This window comes from Rhynchophorus ferrugineus, unplaced genomic scaffold, assembly GCF_030347505.1.
Source record: "Rhynchophorus ferrugineus isolate W39M unplaced genomic scaffold, kcgeb_rfMv2 rfM3, whole genome shotgun sequence".
Lineage (NCBI taxonomy): Eukaryota > Metazoa > Arthropoda > Insecta > Coleoptera > Curculionidae > Rhynchophorus > Rhynchophorus ferrugineus.
This window is the reverse complement of record NW_027472582.1, coordinates 4,673,965-4,691,323: the sequence shown is the minus strand read 5'-3', so window position 1 is coordinate 4,691,323 and position 17,359 is coordinate 4,673,965. Positions and strand designations below refer to the sequence as shown.

Here is a 17,359-nt window from a genome sequence, read left to right as displayed (position 1 = left end):
GGGAATACATCTATCGGCGGTTTCTCCAGTAGTAGAACGATACGAGAAGACATACGAGACAATGCAAAAAGATTATCATCGCTGTTTACGAACGTCAGTCATTATGGATCAGAATCTAAAAAAAATAGCAGGAGACGAAGTTTGATGGACGTGGCGTAGTTCAGAGAGGAGTTGAGGAATGATATGATATGTTGCGTGTAATATCCTGAAACCCGTAATTTATTATTTATTATAGCAATCCAGCAAATTAACACTAATAAGCTATTTGTTTTTATCTTAATTTGTTATATTTTAAAAGTACAAAGTATTTATTCTACTATGGACCCTTTGGGCTTAACATCTATATCACGGTTTTTAATTTGCACTTAGTATTTCTTATAACTTCACTGAACCATGTTAGATCAAATGGTTTTACTCTGTTTAATCTTCTGACTAAGCTATAATTATCATCTAGAAGCTTGAAAATCTCAACATTGGCGTGCCGATGAGGCTTCCGTTCATATCTTGGGTTTAGTCCTTGATAACTTTATCGACAGTTTCTGCCTTCAAGTCCTTACGCAGGTAATCGTTACGAAAGTACCATGGAGCATCAACAATATCTCGCAGTACCTTGTTTTGGAATCTTTGTATTATATTTCTATTGCTTTGGATGGTACAACCACAGAGTGGAACGCCATAAGTCCTGGTACTGGTTTCAAGACTTGTTGGTAAAACAAAAGATTATTGCTGATACTTGACTACTTGATGAATCTTATATACTGGCTTGTGTTAATTTCTTTTGTTGATGAATATGCATTAATTTATTTTGATGCGCCATGTGTCTGTCCAGCGTTGTATTTGAGCAATAGCTGTTTGTAACTTTTCGGTTTATTCAGTGTTTTATCTTCAATGGCTAGGATTGCAGTATCATCTCCAGATGCAATGAAATGCTGTGAATGTGGGAATTGTACAATATTGTTTCCTGAAACCAAATTGACGATCCGGAATAAGATGCTTTTCCTCAATGATTGATTTTATCGTTTTTTAAATAATGTGGACATTGTTGACAATAGCGATATTGGTTGCCATGACATTGTTTCATGAGGTGGCTTTCCTGGTTTAGGAATCATAATTGTTTCAACGCAAAAATGACTGAATAATTTTGATGAATATCTAAACTTATTATATAATCAATCAGCAACATGTGATTGAATTAGCTCCTATTGCGAAATCACTGGATCATATTGTTAATTCATTAACTTACATACAACAACAAATAAAAGTGTATTAATATATTATTACTAATTGTTCCTGATGGTGGCTTAGGTACTAGGTACACTACTTAGGTACTATTTTAGAAAAACCTATTAGTCCTTACCTATTATCTAATAAAATAAAAGTTAATAGAACTTTTCAGTGTTTTTAGCATTTAGTACTCTTCCCTACGCAACTAACTACACAAGATCACACGTTGTCCTTCCTCATGTCATGTTGTGAAACGCTTAAATTTCTCTATAACAGCTGGAATCCAGAAGGTAATGTAAGTAATTCTGTAAGTATTTGGATGCATCCTCAATAGTTCTCAGGACTTTGATATTATTGCTCGTAGAATATCCCAATAACTGAAGGTCATATATCCATAGAGATTTTAGTATTTGCTTGTATAGCAGTAACTTATTATGTACAGTCATCCAAGATTCATCCCAAGTAAGTATTCTCCATATCTAGGTCCACTTAAGCTAGGAGGGGGGGTTATGTTGCAGTAGGATAGCTACTGCAACACAACCCCCCTCCCTCAGTCCGGATTTATCACCTCTGCAACTACCACAGCCACTGAAAGAAGCCCTTGGAAGCCAAAGATTCAACACTGACTACGAGGTAGAGGAGTTCGTGCGCACATGGCTGTTCGAGTTGCCTAAGGAATTTTTCGATACCGGCATCAAAAAACTTCCGGAAAGATGGAAAAAATGCGTAACTAGTGAGGGGAAATACCTAGAAAGACTGTAAATTTTTTGACATTTTTGTAAATTTTTTTAATAGTAAATAAACGTGTCAGAGTATTTGTCTCGATCATATATGAAACACCCTCGTATTATTCCTTGTATGTTATGTGTTTCAGAGTCACTCGCAAATAACATTTTCAAACTATAGTACGTCACATGTACAAAGAAGGCACTGGGTCCAAAATACATTCCTTGTACAACAAAAATTGAAAAAACCTCTGAGAGAATGTATTTTAAAAAGTGTTATAGATCTTTCCTCACATAACGTACCCATTAAAATATATTGTTAAATAGTGCAAATCGTAATTAAAGTTAATACTAATGTACGTGTTGCAAACAAAAGCATATTATTATCTCTGTTATTAATATGAAATCATACAGCATACAAACCCAATTAATTTAAACTGAAATCATTAATACTACCCTGAATTAGTTTTTATCAACGCTAAGTTATTATTATAATAAAATGTAATAACAAAGTTTAAATTCATTTGAACTGAATTTGCTACTGTATAAGTACCAGTTGCCATTCTATTACTAGATGGTGGTATATATTGTGATGAAAATGCCAATTATCAATGTAAAATAATAGTTTTCCAACTTTTAGTTTTATATTTATTTAGTATGTACACATTCTAGTAATGGAACGCTTAAAATATGATTTATACATACATTACTTTTGTTGTTTGATTTGGAGAAACTTGCTGTCGAACACTTTTAGAAACTTATGGTGATATTGCCCTACCATAGCCACAATGATTTTTTCAATAATATTAATTAATTCCTATAGGAAGAACACAGTAAGGGGAACAATGGCCCGTAAGAAAAACTGGACAGGCAGATATAACAATTTAGTAAATCCTAAAAAGATACTTTTATCCCAACCAGTCTACCACTAACAGGTCAATTGAAAAGTCCCTGGCCTGACACATAGATGGCGCTATTAGAATTAAATTCACATGTTTTTTAGTTAGCCCTAACCTTCAAAAGATGCGTGTATAAATTTGACAGCTGTCAGATCATTAGTTTGTGAATTATAGCATTTTGAGTGAAGCAGCTTTTGTTATCGTGAAAAAAAAATGCAGTTAAAGCAAAAACCTGGCTTGGTGCCGAGTTTCCGGACGCTGCCCTAGGAAAATCAACAAATATGATTAGTATACTAAGTTTAGACGTGGTGAAATGAGTACCGAAAACGGTGGACGCAGTGAATGCCCAAAAGAGGTTGTTACCGACGAAAACATTAAAAAAATCCACAAAATGATTTTGAATGACCGTAAATTGAAATTGAATGAAATAGCAGACACTCTAAAGATATCAACTGAACGTGTACATCATATCATTCAAGCTCTGTGCAAAGTGGGTGCCGCGCTATGTCACTTTTGACCGAAAACAACGACAAGTTGATGATTCGGAGCAGTGTTTGAAGATGATTAAGCGTAATAAACCCGAGTTTTTGCATCGATAGGTGACAATAGACGAAACATGGCTCCATCATTTCACTCTGAAGTCCAATCGACTGTCATCCGAGTGGACTGCACACGATGAACCCGCTCCAAAGCGTGGGAAAGCGCAACAGTCGGTTGGCAAAGTTATGGCGTTTGTATTTTGTGCCGTTTGAAGGACGAAATCGCCGAAAAAACGGCCATATTTGAACCCAAAACAATGCACCGTGCCAAATATCTTTGAATTGGGCTTCGAATTGCTTCCTTATCCACCGTATTATCCCGATGTGGCCCCCAGTGACTATTTCCTGTTCTCAGATCTCAAAAGAATGCTCGTTGAGAAGAAATTTTCGTCGATTGAAGAGGTGATCAAAATGGTATCGAAAAATTGAAGGGTCGTTATAATCAGTATCACCCTTGAAAGGGACTTAAAAATTAGGACTAAGTTTTGGGGAAAGACTATGTAAACTACCAAATAGGCTTCCAACTATAAACTTATTGCAGCTAATAAGATAGACATGTTGAAAACTATTGATTGTCTAATGGATTTAGAGTACAGTTCTTAAACAATTATCTTGATTTTTTTCTTGAAAACTGAATCCATGTCATATTGTGACAAAATTGTGGGTGATAAACTTTTTGTTGTTGTTCGTCGTTGTCCTACCAGTTTCTAAGGCTGCGTAGTAAAGTAAATCCTTCAAGCAGTAGTAGAACCTTCTTTAAATATATACAGGACTATTCCCAAAAGTAGATTTAGATATAATCAACGTTATAGTTTATCTTTTAAAATAGATTTGATTCATCATCATTTCAGTCTTATAAAGTATATTTAACGATGATTGGATTCTCATTAAAAACATATTTATGTTAATTGATATGTTCCATCAACCTCTTGCATTTACCAATATCATTAAGGTAATAAAGGAACATTATAAAGTAAAGGCGGTAGGATCTGTATGGTTTTCTAATTTGTCTAAATTTAACTATTCGGATACCTGAAAGTGCTATGAACAATGACACTAATATAGATACATACAAATTTATATTATCTGCCATTACGTGCTAAAATAACACAAAAGTAATTTTGTTGATATTGTCAAATTTTTAAATATGTTACATGTTTTTATTAATACTTTAGTTTTACTTAGATTTTTGAAAAAATTTTGAACCAGACATATACAGTATATTAACACATATAGTCCATACAAAATAGCAGTGAACTCATGTCATCAAGATGTATAACGTAATGTCATTTGCAGTTTGTAAATTCGTTTTAATTTTAGACAATATATTCCCTGTCATTTTATTCTAGTTTAAAAAGAGACAAAATGCTGACATAAATGTCTGAAAAATTCTTCAAAACATTAATGATAATAATTTCAGGTTATAAATCCGCAACCGTTATTTTGGCGCTTTGTTTGTTTTTATAAATTTAAAATCACTGCTTATTATTACTCTGGTTTAAAATGCCGAGGCCTATAAAGTCAGTCAGAAACAGATTAGGGGGCCCCTTCTTACTAGTAAAATTTGTTAGAGAGGTCAGTGAAGTTTTTATTGGTAATATTTTTAGTATAATAAACATTAGTATTAAAATATCTCGAAACCTTGATATTAGTTCTGTTCGAGATTAAATTTATGAAATGTATAAAAACAGTTTGTAGTTTTTTCAACATAAACACAATTTAATATAATTATTACAGAGATAGCTGTCACTCTAGAAAGTATCAAAAAATATCCATAGTAGGCATATTTTAACATTTGAGGGATATAATTCATTCCTTAATACACTGTTAGGAAACATATTATTTAAATAGTGTAAAGATAATCCCTGAAGAGGTCTAACAGAACTTCCCGCCATTGCTTTAAAATATTACAATTTTTAAAAGCATATAATAAAATCAAGGGAAGAAAAAGGTAAAAGTTAGAGTAACATTTATTACGTCTTACTGTCGTCACACTGGTGGAAAAGATCTCAAAGGAAATAAAATCTTTAATGAAAGTAAAATTAGGCGATAGCATAGGAGATTTGGAAAAGACTTTAATGTAAATATACCAAAACAACTCTAACCTATTGTCTCTATACTATTGTGGCTGAATAATTAACTGCAGTTTAAATCTTTCGATATTATTAGCGTTAGATATGCATACTATAATATACTTATATATGTACATATACAATAATGTTAAAAGGCAAAATAATCTAAAAGTTAAAGTTAAATGCGGCAACATTGCGAAGTTATGAAGTCATAAATGATTTAGATGACGTTAGTTCACTGCTATGTTGGATATACTATACTTAATGGGATTAATAATATATTAATAAACTCAATATGTTGTCTCAACATACCTATTATTTTTTACATTCTTCAATTACAAATAAAATGGTAGGCAGTTAGCAAATAATAGTTATTATCAGATGTACTATATATTGTTTATTTCCTTGCAGTCCTGTAGAACGATCCGGAGAAAGCAGTTCGATCCGCGGTAAAATCATTCAAGGTCCTTGTATTTTGTCAATGATCATGGTTATGCTTTATCTTTTATTCGTACTTTTTTGACAAAAAACAAAACATCTTTATCCGAAGCGTTTTTCGTCACAGATTCATTCTTTCCCCAACACTTTATTGAATTAATTCACTATTCCAGCCATCTAGTTAACCGTGCAATTGCTATTTTCCTATTTTTAATACTATTAACTTAACTATCCTATTACAAAAGCAACCAATGCAATAACAAATTAATTTATAGGCCAAGTAAACCACATCTGACATAATTAAACTAAATTAATTAATGATCAGTCCAATTGGCGACCGTCCGCTCATTCTAGAGCAATATGATGTCACAATAGTAGCGTGGATCTAAGACGGCTGCGAGCCTTGACTTTCCTTTTTCTCTGTTTACATTTTTAGTTTACCACATTTGATAGTTACCGTAATTTAAAAAATTGATAATATCTAAAAATAGCTATTATAGCAGCGGACTTAACAGCAAATAAAATGATGTTTTTAACGATTTATTATGTTTATTGAAGAAATTTTCGGTATTTAACAATCTATCTACAGTTACAAATCTTTTTTTTTTCGTCAGTTTACGGCTACTTCAATGTTTTTCAACAATATAAAAAAGAACATCTTAAATATATTACGGCGATTCAGCCTTTAGTAGTAGATAACCTGCGATACAAATTTAATATAAATTAGTGTTGGGATGTATCGACTGAAAACGACTATCGACTGTTTAGTAATTGACTACTTTTTACTATCGACTGTTCCAGTAGCTATTTTCGGTCCGACTGATTTTGTTGCTATTTACTATTGACTGTTTCAATCGTGTACTTTTAGTTACTATTTTTGGTTCTACTAGTTTCATTACACTGATTTTTAACGTTCTGGCTCTGTCGTCGTCCTAGCCGCGACCTTGACAAAAATTTACCCAATTTATGCTTATATACATAGATTTATATGTAATATATAAAGTTTTATGATGTTTTTGATAGTTTGCTTGTAAATAACAATATGTTGTATATTAATATAGCAGCATTGGAACGATATTTTTCAATATTGTTAATGTAATAGGGTAAAAAGATTAAAACTGTGAATGATAAATAGTAAAATACTTTTAACTGTTTTTATGACAATAATAGATAATATTTCGATTACTCTATCGATTTTTATTAAAAAATATTTCCGTTCAATAATAAACAAAGCATTTACTTTATTTTAAAAAGCTATAGTAGTTATTATACGATCATTTTTAATTATTTCATTTCTATATATTTTAATAATTTTTATTATTTATTAAAATACGATAAAACATTTGTGGGGTATTATTTTATTTCATAGAAAAATTTCATTCCTTTTTACAGATCCACCGAACATTCAAATATAAAAGTAATTCTACTTCGTTTAAAATGAAATAATTAATTGCATATTAATAGTATTCAATAATTATTTTTTTCCTTTCCTTTTTGTTTTTTTGACTATCGACTGTTTCAACTGTTTTCAGTCGACAGTTCCCAACGCTAATATAAATGATATTTAATAGAGCTTTACTCCAGGATGATTAACGATAATAATAGTAATTTTAGTTAGTGACCCTCGCCAAGATTGAACTAGACTTTTATTATAATGTTTGTTCACCTTATTCTTAGTTGGGCGTAATGGCTTCGTCAGTGGGCGTTTTTTGTTTTTGTATCTTTGTTATTGTCTGTTCAATGACCTGCTGTCACTACTTTTTCTCAGTTATTTTTAGTTCTTTTATATAATTTTACATAATGTTGTTCGGCTTTCAATGGCACTGCATCATAGAAACACTGTGATCAAAAAATAATAATAGAAATTAAAGAATAATCGTCAAGATTCATTACCACGTCTTCTTCCCTCTTTACAATCTCACTATCAGATTTATAAATTAATTTTAAAGGATTTATAACAGATGTTTTCCATACGTTGTGGAACCTCCTCATTTGGACGTCTACTGTGTTCTGCATCATCGGTATCTCTACGACCACGTTTGAAGTCAACAAACCCAAAGTTTTGTTATTGTTTCTGATGAAACGGAGTCCTTATAATACTTTTCAAGCCACTGTTATGCGTGAACAGTATTTTCCCCATCAAGAAGCAATATAAAATTAAAACACAAAATTGTTTTGAAAATAACAAAAGTAGTGTCACTCTTAGTACAATAACTCACAAACTTATGAGTAGAATATCATGACGTTTTAAAAGCTTTATTTTGAATGCTTATACTAACTGAAGAAGAGGTGGATGCAATAAAAAAATAGCGCCATCTATGTGTTAGGCCAGATACTCTTGGCTAGAAATCAATGGAAAATATTGAATAAAGAGTGCATATATGTCGGGAGTCGTGAAAACCAGTACTATTCCGTACATATTAATTACAATTTGACTATTTAATAAAAAATTGTGTTCTGTGTTCAGTTCAATTATTACGTCTATATACGAGAGTCACTATTTATATTTCGGGAACTGGCAACACTGTTGTCATGTGAGTCCATCTGACGGTTCCATCGTGAAGTTTGATATTTTTGATGATATACGTACTCAGAACATTTTGTGGCACGGACGCTATTTGTTTACTTTATATTTAGTTGAAAGTTTCATCTTGTCAAAAAATGGAACTGAATCGTGAACATTTTCGTGCGATGATTTTTTACGATTTTCGACGTGGATTATCACAACAAGAGTGCATCGATCAACTTAACTTGACTTTTGGCGATGAAGCTCGATCAAAAATCGCCATGTATGGCTGGTTTAGTGAATTCAATCGTAGTAGTAGTTCGCTGTCCGACGAGTTTCGTGAAGGTCGTCCAAAATCGGCTGTTGTGTCAGAAAACATAGATGCTGTGTGCGAAATGATAACCAAAATCGTCATGTCACCTATTGTGAGATTGAGGCATCCCTAAGTATTAGTTCTACCATCATATATGCGATTTTACAGGAACACTTAGCTGTGCGAAAGTTATGTTCGCGTTGCATTCCACACAATTTGACAATCGCTCAAAAAAAGGTTCGTGTTGATTGGTGCAAAGAAATGTAAGTAAGAAAGTAAGCAGCAGTCGATTGTATGGGTGTTCCAAGATGAACCAAATCCAACAAAAGTTGTTCGCGCACGAAGCACTTCAAAGAAAATGGTGGCCTGTTTCTTCGGGAAAACTAGTCATATTGCAACAGTGCCTCTAGAGGATCGTAGAACAGTAAATTCTGATTGGTACACAACCATTTGTTTGCCAGAAGTCTTCGGTGAAATAAGGAAAACAAACAAAAGACGCCGGATTGATCTCCCGAAGAAGCTATTGTGTTCAAAAATCATGTTTTGAAAATACCTCATTCGGAATGGAATAAATGCTTTGAAAATTTATTTAAGCGTATGCAAAAGTGTATCGATCATCGTGTCGAGTAATTTGAAAAACAATAAAAATATTGCGAATATATTAACTTTTTGCTTAACTATTTGTTTTTTTCTATTCCCGAAATATAAATAGTGAACCTCGTATAATATCTAAATATAATTCAGCAAAAATAATAATATATAAATTTCTTAACAGTATAGAATGCGGAAAATGTTTCTGTAATAAAACATTATACATAACAAGAGTTTTTGATATCTCTCAATCTGATATATAAGATTTGTTATCGACATCATTATCTTCGCATTTTTTAATAAAACATTTACGACAAAATATTGATGCTATCTTAACAAACACACTTATTTCGCAACTGTAACATTCACACTGCGTAGAAGAACATGGCCACCACTCAATATCAACAATTGCTTAAATGCTAAATATCTTGGTATGCATCTGGACCGACATCTAAACTGAAAGAAGCACATAGTTGCTAAACGGAAACAACTTGGACTTAAACTCTACCAAATGCATTGGCTTATCGGGCGCAAATCCAAGTTATGACTAGAGAACAATCATCATGTAAGAATAAGTGGTGAACAGATTATAGATAAGAAAAATTGTTGTTGCTTAAGAACTAATAGTAATTCATATCGTTCTGGACACGTATATCAAATTACTAGAGGTAATTCTACAGGTTATTAATATTATTCTGTAAATTTTAGTGGTATTAACATGTGATTTCAAGTTTCTTTAGCAAATGCATTTCTTAACAAAGCACTAACCAGATATTGCAAGTAGTAAATAAGTTAATTTGTGCATCAAAAGTTAAAATGAATGTTGCAAGGAATATTAACAATTATAAAATAGCTTCAAAGAATTTGAATTCCCCATTGGTTAGTGAGTTAGTTCCTACCAAGGCCGTAAGAGACAAAGTAGGAGACAGTAGACAACAAAAAAAAGATGAGCTGTCTGCAAGGGGAGATCAAAGAGTGGGATAAATAAGCAAAGAACGAAAATGAATTATTTAAAAATTTAGGTAAAAAATTATACTTTTAATCAGCCTGATGTATTTTATGTTTTTGAAATATATATCTTAGGTGAGAAAAATGGATAAGACTATGTGAATACATAAATGAATAATGAAAATATGTGGTAGTTAAAATGAAACTAACTACATAATTTACATAGATGGAACACATGAGACAAATACAGCAATCATTAAGATTATAAAACTTGTAAACAGTTAAAGCATTTGTAGCGACCTTGAGGCATGTCGAATTTTACATCGTGGAATAACGGTCTACAAAATACACAGAAATATAATCCCAGATGTTGAACACGGGCGGGGTGCCAGCAGCGCCAACTAGGACCCGACAACGAATAGCTGGCGGCAACCCCGAGACGTTTATCTGGGATGTTATTGAAGGGTATTTTGGTATTTCAGTGCTGAACCCTCGTTTGGTTTAGACGTGCCACCATCGACTGCCCAAGCCTCGTCTCCAGGTAACACTGCTGCCATCCGTTTTATCATTTGTATTTTTCACATTTTTATATAGCCAATAAATAACGGTCACATAATGTAAACGCCACTGTTTCATTTCGTTCTACCTCCATTCACCAAGCCATATCATTTACCCTAAACATTGATAAATATTATGATGTTTAACGATTAATGTAATAAGATATGTGACTATATGACATTTTAATCTTTGAACTTTGCATCAATTATTTTGATTATTTACACTATAGACCTAAGTTGAAAAATCAATAGTTAATTTAATGATTGTAACTGTATTCCTTTAATATACATTTCTAAATTGTAAAAAATAAATTACCTGATTGTATTATATTCTCTATTTTATTAAAATCATGTGTTACTTTATTTATTATTCCACATTTGTTTAAAACATACAAGTAAAGAAAGATCATGTGTACTTATATTTGACGCTCTGAAGTTGTTACAGTTCTGAAAATAATCTTACTTTGTTGATTATTGAAACTTAACGGAAATTAAATTTAATCATTTAATATTGTTATAATTTGAAAAAGGTTAGTTAGTGTTGGTTCATGAAATAATTATTTTAATATGTTTCATACAGACATAACAAGTCAATTGAAAAGTCCCCGGCCTGACACATAGATGGCGCTACTAGAATTAAATACATATGCTTTTTTAATTAGCCCTAACCCTCAAAAGATGTGTGTATAAATTTGACAGCTGTCGGTTCATTAGTTTGTGAATTATAGCACTTTGAGTGAAGCAACTTTTGCTATTGTGAAAAACAAATGCATAAAAAAGGAATTTTGCGTGTTGATAAAATATTGCTTTTTGAAGGGAAAAATACAGTTGAAGCAAAAACTTGACTTGATGCCGAGTTTCCGGACACTGCCCCAGGAAAATCAGCCATCAAAAATATGCATGCTAAGTTTAGACGTGGTGAAATGAGCACCGAAGACGAATTTTGAATGACCGTAAATTGAAATTGAATGAAACAGCAGACACTCTAAAGATATCAACCGAACGTGTACATCATATCATTCACGAATATTAGGGTATGAGAAAGCTCTGTGTAAAGTGGGGGCCGCGCGAGCTCACTTTTGACCAAAAACAACGACGAGTTGGTGATTCGGAGCAGTATTTGAAGATGAGCAAACGTAATAAACCCGAATTTTTCCGTCGATATCTTACAATGGATGAAACATGCCTCCATCATTTCACTCCGAAGTCCAATCTGGTGGACTGCACACGATGAACCCGCTCCAAAGCGTGGGACAACGCAACAGTCGTCTGGCAAGGTTATGGCGTCTGTATTTTGGGATGCGCATGGAATAATTTTCCTTGACTACATTGAAAAAGGAAGGACTATCAACAGCGACTATTACATAGCGTTATTGGACCTTGAAAAAGGAAGCGTTATTGGACCGATTTAAGGACGAAATCGCCGAAACACGGCCGCATTTGAAGAAAAGGAAAGTGCTGCTTCACCAAGACAATGCGCCGTGTCACAAGTCAGTGAACACGATGGCAAAAATCCATGAATTGGGCTTCGAATTGCTTCCTCAGATCTGGTATTGTCCAGGTCTGGCTCCCAGCGACTATTTCCTGTTCTCAGGTCTCAAAAGAATGCTCGCTGGGAAGAAACTGACGCCTATTTCGAAGCAAAGGACAAATCGTACTACAAAAATGGTATTGAAAAGTTGGAGGGTTGCTATAATCAGTGTATCAACCTTGAAAGGAATTATGTTGAATAAAAAAAACTATTTTTGCCAAAAAAACATATTTTACTAGGGTAGGCCAGGGACTTTTCAATTGACCTGTTATTTATATTTGATGCTCTAAAGTTTTAAGGTTTTGAAAATAATTTTATTTATGATACTTTGTTGATTATTGAAACGTAATAGAAACTAGATGTAATGATTTAATATTATTATAATTTGAAGATGTTTAGTGAGTGTTAGTTCTTAGGATAGTTATTTTAATATTTTTCATACAGACAAATATTGAAAATACTGTGAAAAAAAGTTTTATTAACACATCATTTTTAAATTATCCCCTTTATTCGGTCTCTTTATTCACGAGACGAACACCAGTATATTATAATCATAATAAATGCTTATTACCCACTAGGCAGATTGTTAAACCACTATGAGTAATAATTTTAAAAAATCGTGGCTGGCTGTGGAATAAATATTATACAATAGAAAGAATCAACTTACGTCTGACACAACACTGGGCATCAAACACAACGCTAGAACTACAGAAAGTCTCTTCTCGCAAGGCGATCACAAACACGTCCAAAAACAAAGGTTCCGTTCGCGATTTAAAATAGCATGCTGCGATTTTCGAATGGCGTTCCTTATCAACTCGCGTTGCCAGAAATAATCGGCTCGGAACTGATCTACGACGCCGGTGAACTGGGAATGAGTGCAGCCAGCGATCACGTCGTACGCGTAACTCCAATTGCACGACTACTAGGTGGAGGAATGAATGACGACAAGATCTCAGCTAGCTCCCTGCTGCTATTGGTCAATCTACGAAGGTGAATGATGGTATCAGCTGATTCGAAAGGAGTGGGAAAACGTACCATGTTTCATTTTATTGATAGTGATTTGATAAAAAAAGAATTGTTGTTGTTGCTACGTACGTACATACATTTATTTACGTAAAAGTGAGTTTTATTTGTTTATATTTTTTCGATATTTTTTTCTTAAAACACAAGAACATGTAACATTCAAGGAAATCATAAATCGTTCCTAACAGATTAATTGAAAACTCCCCGGCCTACCATAGTAAAACAGATTTTTTTGGCAAAATTAGTTTTTTTATTCAACATAAATCCCTTCAAGAGTGATATACTGATTATAGCGACCCTCCAACTTCTCGATACCTTTTTTGTAGTACGATTTGTCCTTTGCTTCAAAATAGGCCTCAGTTTCGGCGATCACCCATTCATTGAACGAAAATTTATTTTCAGCGAGCATTCTTTTGAGATCTGAGAACAGGAAATAGTTGGTGTGGGCCAGATCTGGAGAATACGGTGGATGAGGAAGCAATTCGAAGTCCAATTTGTGGATTTTTGCCATAGTTTTCACTGCCTTGTGACACGGTGCATGGTCTTCGTGAAGTAGTTTCTTTTTGTTCAAATGCGGCCGTTTTTCGCGATTTCGTCCTTCAAACGGTCCAATAACGCTATGTAATAGTCGCTGTTGATGGTCCTTCCTTTTTCAAGGTAGTCAATGAAAATTATTCCATGCGCATCCCAAAATACAGACGCCATAACCTTGCCAGCCGACTGTTGTGTTTTCCCACGCTTTGGAGCAGGATCATCGTGTGCAGTCCACTCGGAGGACTGTCGATTGGACTTCGAAGTGAAATGATGGAGCCATGTTTCATCCATTGTCATATATCGACACAATGACTCGGGTTTATTACGCTTGATCATCTTCAAACACTGTTCCGAATCTATAATTAGTGTATCACTCTTGAAAATATCTATCGAATTATATTATTTCCTTCCCTTTATATTATACTGTTTACATGCTACTTAAATAAACAAACTCGCCTTTACGTTTTAATTAACGCAAAGAAGAGAGAAAATAACTTGTATTTTATTTACAACATTGTTTTTTCTCCTTAACAACTCAACAGGATCCACGATTGGACCGTTGTCGAACCAGCATTATTCTTTCGACAGATAGATAAAGATAAAATAATTCAACATATTTTGATTAATACATGTTGTACCATTACTTCTAAATAAATTCCTTTTTAAAATGAAAAAAAAAAACAAAATGCATTCAAGCGTTTGACTTATCTTTTTAATAACTCAAAATCATATCACATTCGTGTCGTGTTTCACAATCCTAACATTGTAGAGTAGGAAAGTTTTTACATCACGCTGAACGCCGAATATGATGCAACTTCTTCAATTAAATAGGCGTTATTCGACAAACAGTTTTACGATGGTGAAAACGGACTTTTTTTAATTGTTTAATTATGCAAGAAGCTCAAGTTCACTGAACGTTGTGATATTTTACATCTTCCATTTTTTAATTATTCGTTCAACATTGTAAAAACTAACGAGGTAAAGGTCTACCATCAAAGGTCGGAAAGGTAACAGATCAATTGAAAAGTCCCCGGCCAACCATAGTAAAACACATTTTTTGGCAAAATTAGTTTTCTTTATTCAACATAATTCCCTTCAAGGGTGATACACTGATTATAGCGACCCTCCAACTTTTTGATACCTTTTTTGTAGTACGATTTGCCCTTTGCTTCAAAATATGCCTCAGTTTCGGCGATCACCTCTTCATTCGACGAGAATTTCTTCCCAGCGAGTATTGTTTTGAGATCTGAGAACAGGAAATAGTCGCTGGGGGCCAGATCTGGAGAATACGGTGAATGAGGAAGCAATTTTCCATCCAGCCATCGTTTTCACTGACTTATGATGCGGTGTATTGTCTTGGTGAAGTAGCAGTTTCTTTTTCTTCAAATGTGGCCGTTTTTCGGCGATTTCTTCCTTCAAACGGTCCAATAATGCTATGTAATAGTCGCTGCTGATGGTCCATAATGGATGGAAAATCATTCCATGCGCATCCCAAAATATAGACGCCATAACCTTACCAGGCGACTGTTGCGTTTTCCTACGATTTGGAGCGGGTTCATCGTGTGCAGTCCACTAGGATGGTTGTCAATTGGACTTCGGAATGAACTCGTTATTGTTTTTGATCAAAAGTGCGCTCGTGCGATACTCACTTTGCACAGAGCTTTCTTATACCAAAATAATCGCGAATGATATGATGCACACGTTCAGTTGATATCTTTAGAATGTCTGCTATTTCATTTAATTTCAATTTACGGTCATTCAAAATCATTTTGTGGATTTTTTAAATGCTTTCGTCGGTAACATCCTTTTTTAGGCCTCCACTGCGTTCACCATCTTCGGTGCTCATTTCACCACGTCTAAACTTAGCATACCAATCATTGATGGTTGATTTTCCTGGGGCAGTGTCCGGAAACTCGGCATTAAGCCAAGTTTTTGCTTCAACTATATTTTTTCCCTTCAAAAAGCAATATTTTATGAGCACGCGAAATTCCTTTTTATCGATTTTTTTCACAATGACAAAAGTTGCTTCACTCAAAATGTTATAATTCACAAACCAATGATCCGACAGCTGTCAAATTTATATACGCATCTTTTGAGGGTTAGAGCTAACTGAAAAACATATGGATTTAATTTTAATAGCACCATCTATGTGTCAGGCCGGCGACTTTTCAATTGACCCGTTAGCTGCTGTACACTGCTGATATCCCAACAACGCAAGAAACAGTACTTGTAATATTTGGCGACATAATTATTAGGGAAAAAGATATATCTCTGCTTAAGGCTGTAGAAAAAGTACCAGTAGCAGTCAACAAGATCTACAAATGGACTAGAGACTGGAAAATACAACTTAATAGCTTCAAATCTGTCCATTTTAATTTTGCGTTACGATGAAATGACAAAATTTTAATTATATCACTTGATGGATGCCCAAGTAGAGTCAACTAAATACCTCGGCATTCATCTTGATGGTAGGTTAAATTAGAAAAATCGTGTTAGATAAAAAGCAAAGCAGATCAGACTGAAAATCAAGCAACTGCACTGGTTAGTCGGAAGATACTCTCAATTTAACCTAGAGACCTAGAGAATCAAAGAGATCGGTTTGTCAGTCAATCATAAAGCTAATTGGGATTCTATAGAGTGCACTTATGGGGTTGAAGTAAAACATCAAACCAACTAGTAATCCAACGTTGTCAAAACAAAGTGCTAAAATTAATTACTAATGCTTATAGCTACGTAACCAAGAGCTGCACGATGACCTCGAAATCAAATGGATTTACGAAGTTATCCAAGATTTCGACTTAACAAAATAAAGTTACAAAAACCACAGCAATGTGGAAGCAATACAACTATAGCTACAGGACAACGCGCAAGAAACCCTTAAGTACGTAGTTTAATTTTATTTTAATTTGTAAAATATTGATGTATTTATCCCGTACTCGTCTTGCATGTGGATAGGTCCAAGGACAACAGAACAGTAACAATACATTGATTTGTAAATTAAATTGTACTAACCATATCTAACGTAAGATGTAATTAATAAAAAAAGTGCACAGTTGTGGAACAAACGCGTCTCTGGAATGAAAAGTGAACGGATTTCTCTCTTAATTTGTTTAGCCATCGCATTGTAACAAAGCGTTCAATTAAACAATTAAATGGACGAAAATTGGCTCGATTCGTATCAATAAAAAAATGACGTGACGTACCCGTCACACTTGACCTTTAGCAGAGTTAATTAGTAGTTAATGTCCAACAAGCCGATGTTCTAACAATAAAATATCGCAAATATAGAACATTTAGGACCAGTTCGAGTTAATGTAAATTATGTTAATTACGTGGTGTTAGTATAAGTGGACAATTTTCTGTCTAATAAAATTGCATATGCATGGTTTATTTGTTAGGTATTTAAAATACCAAATTCGTCAGTCGTCAAGATGACATAGTTTTCTATTATATAGGTTT

At 33.7% G+C, this 17,359-nt stretch overlaps 1 protein-coding gene across 2 annotated transcripts in view; it reads right to left on the bottom strand.

The window, feature by feature from the left end:
* ABCD (ATP binding cassette subfamily D) overlaps window positions 1–17,359 on the bottom strand; it is a 69,774-nt gene that overhangs the window by 39,566 nt on the left and 12,849 nt on the right. The window contains exon 1 of one of the 2 annotated variants that reach the window (XM_076400093.1): window positions 13,011–13,279. The exons of the other annotated variant lie outside the window; for it this stretch is intronic. The gene's annotated coding sequence lies outside the window, so the exon portion shown is untranslated. Of the gene's footprint in view, window positions 1–13,010; window positions 13,280–17,359 lie in introns of those variants that run through there. 2 annotated transcript variants of the gene reach the window in all.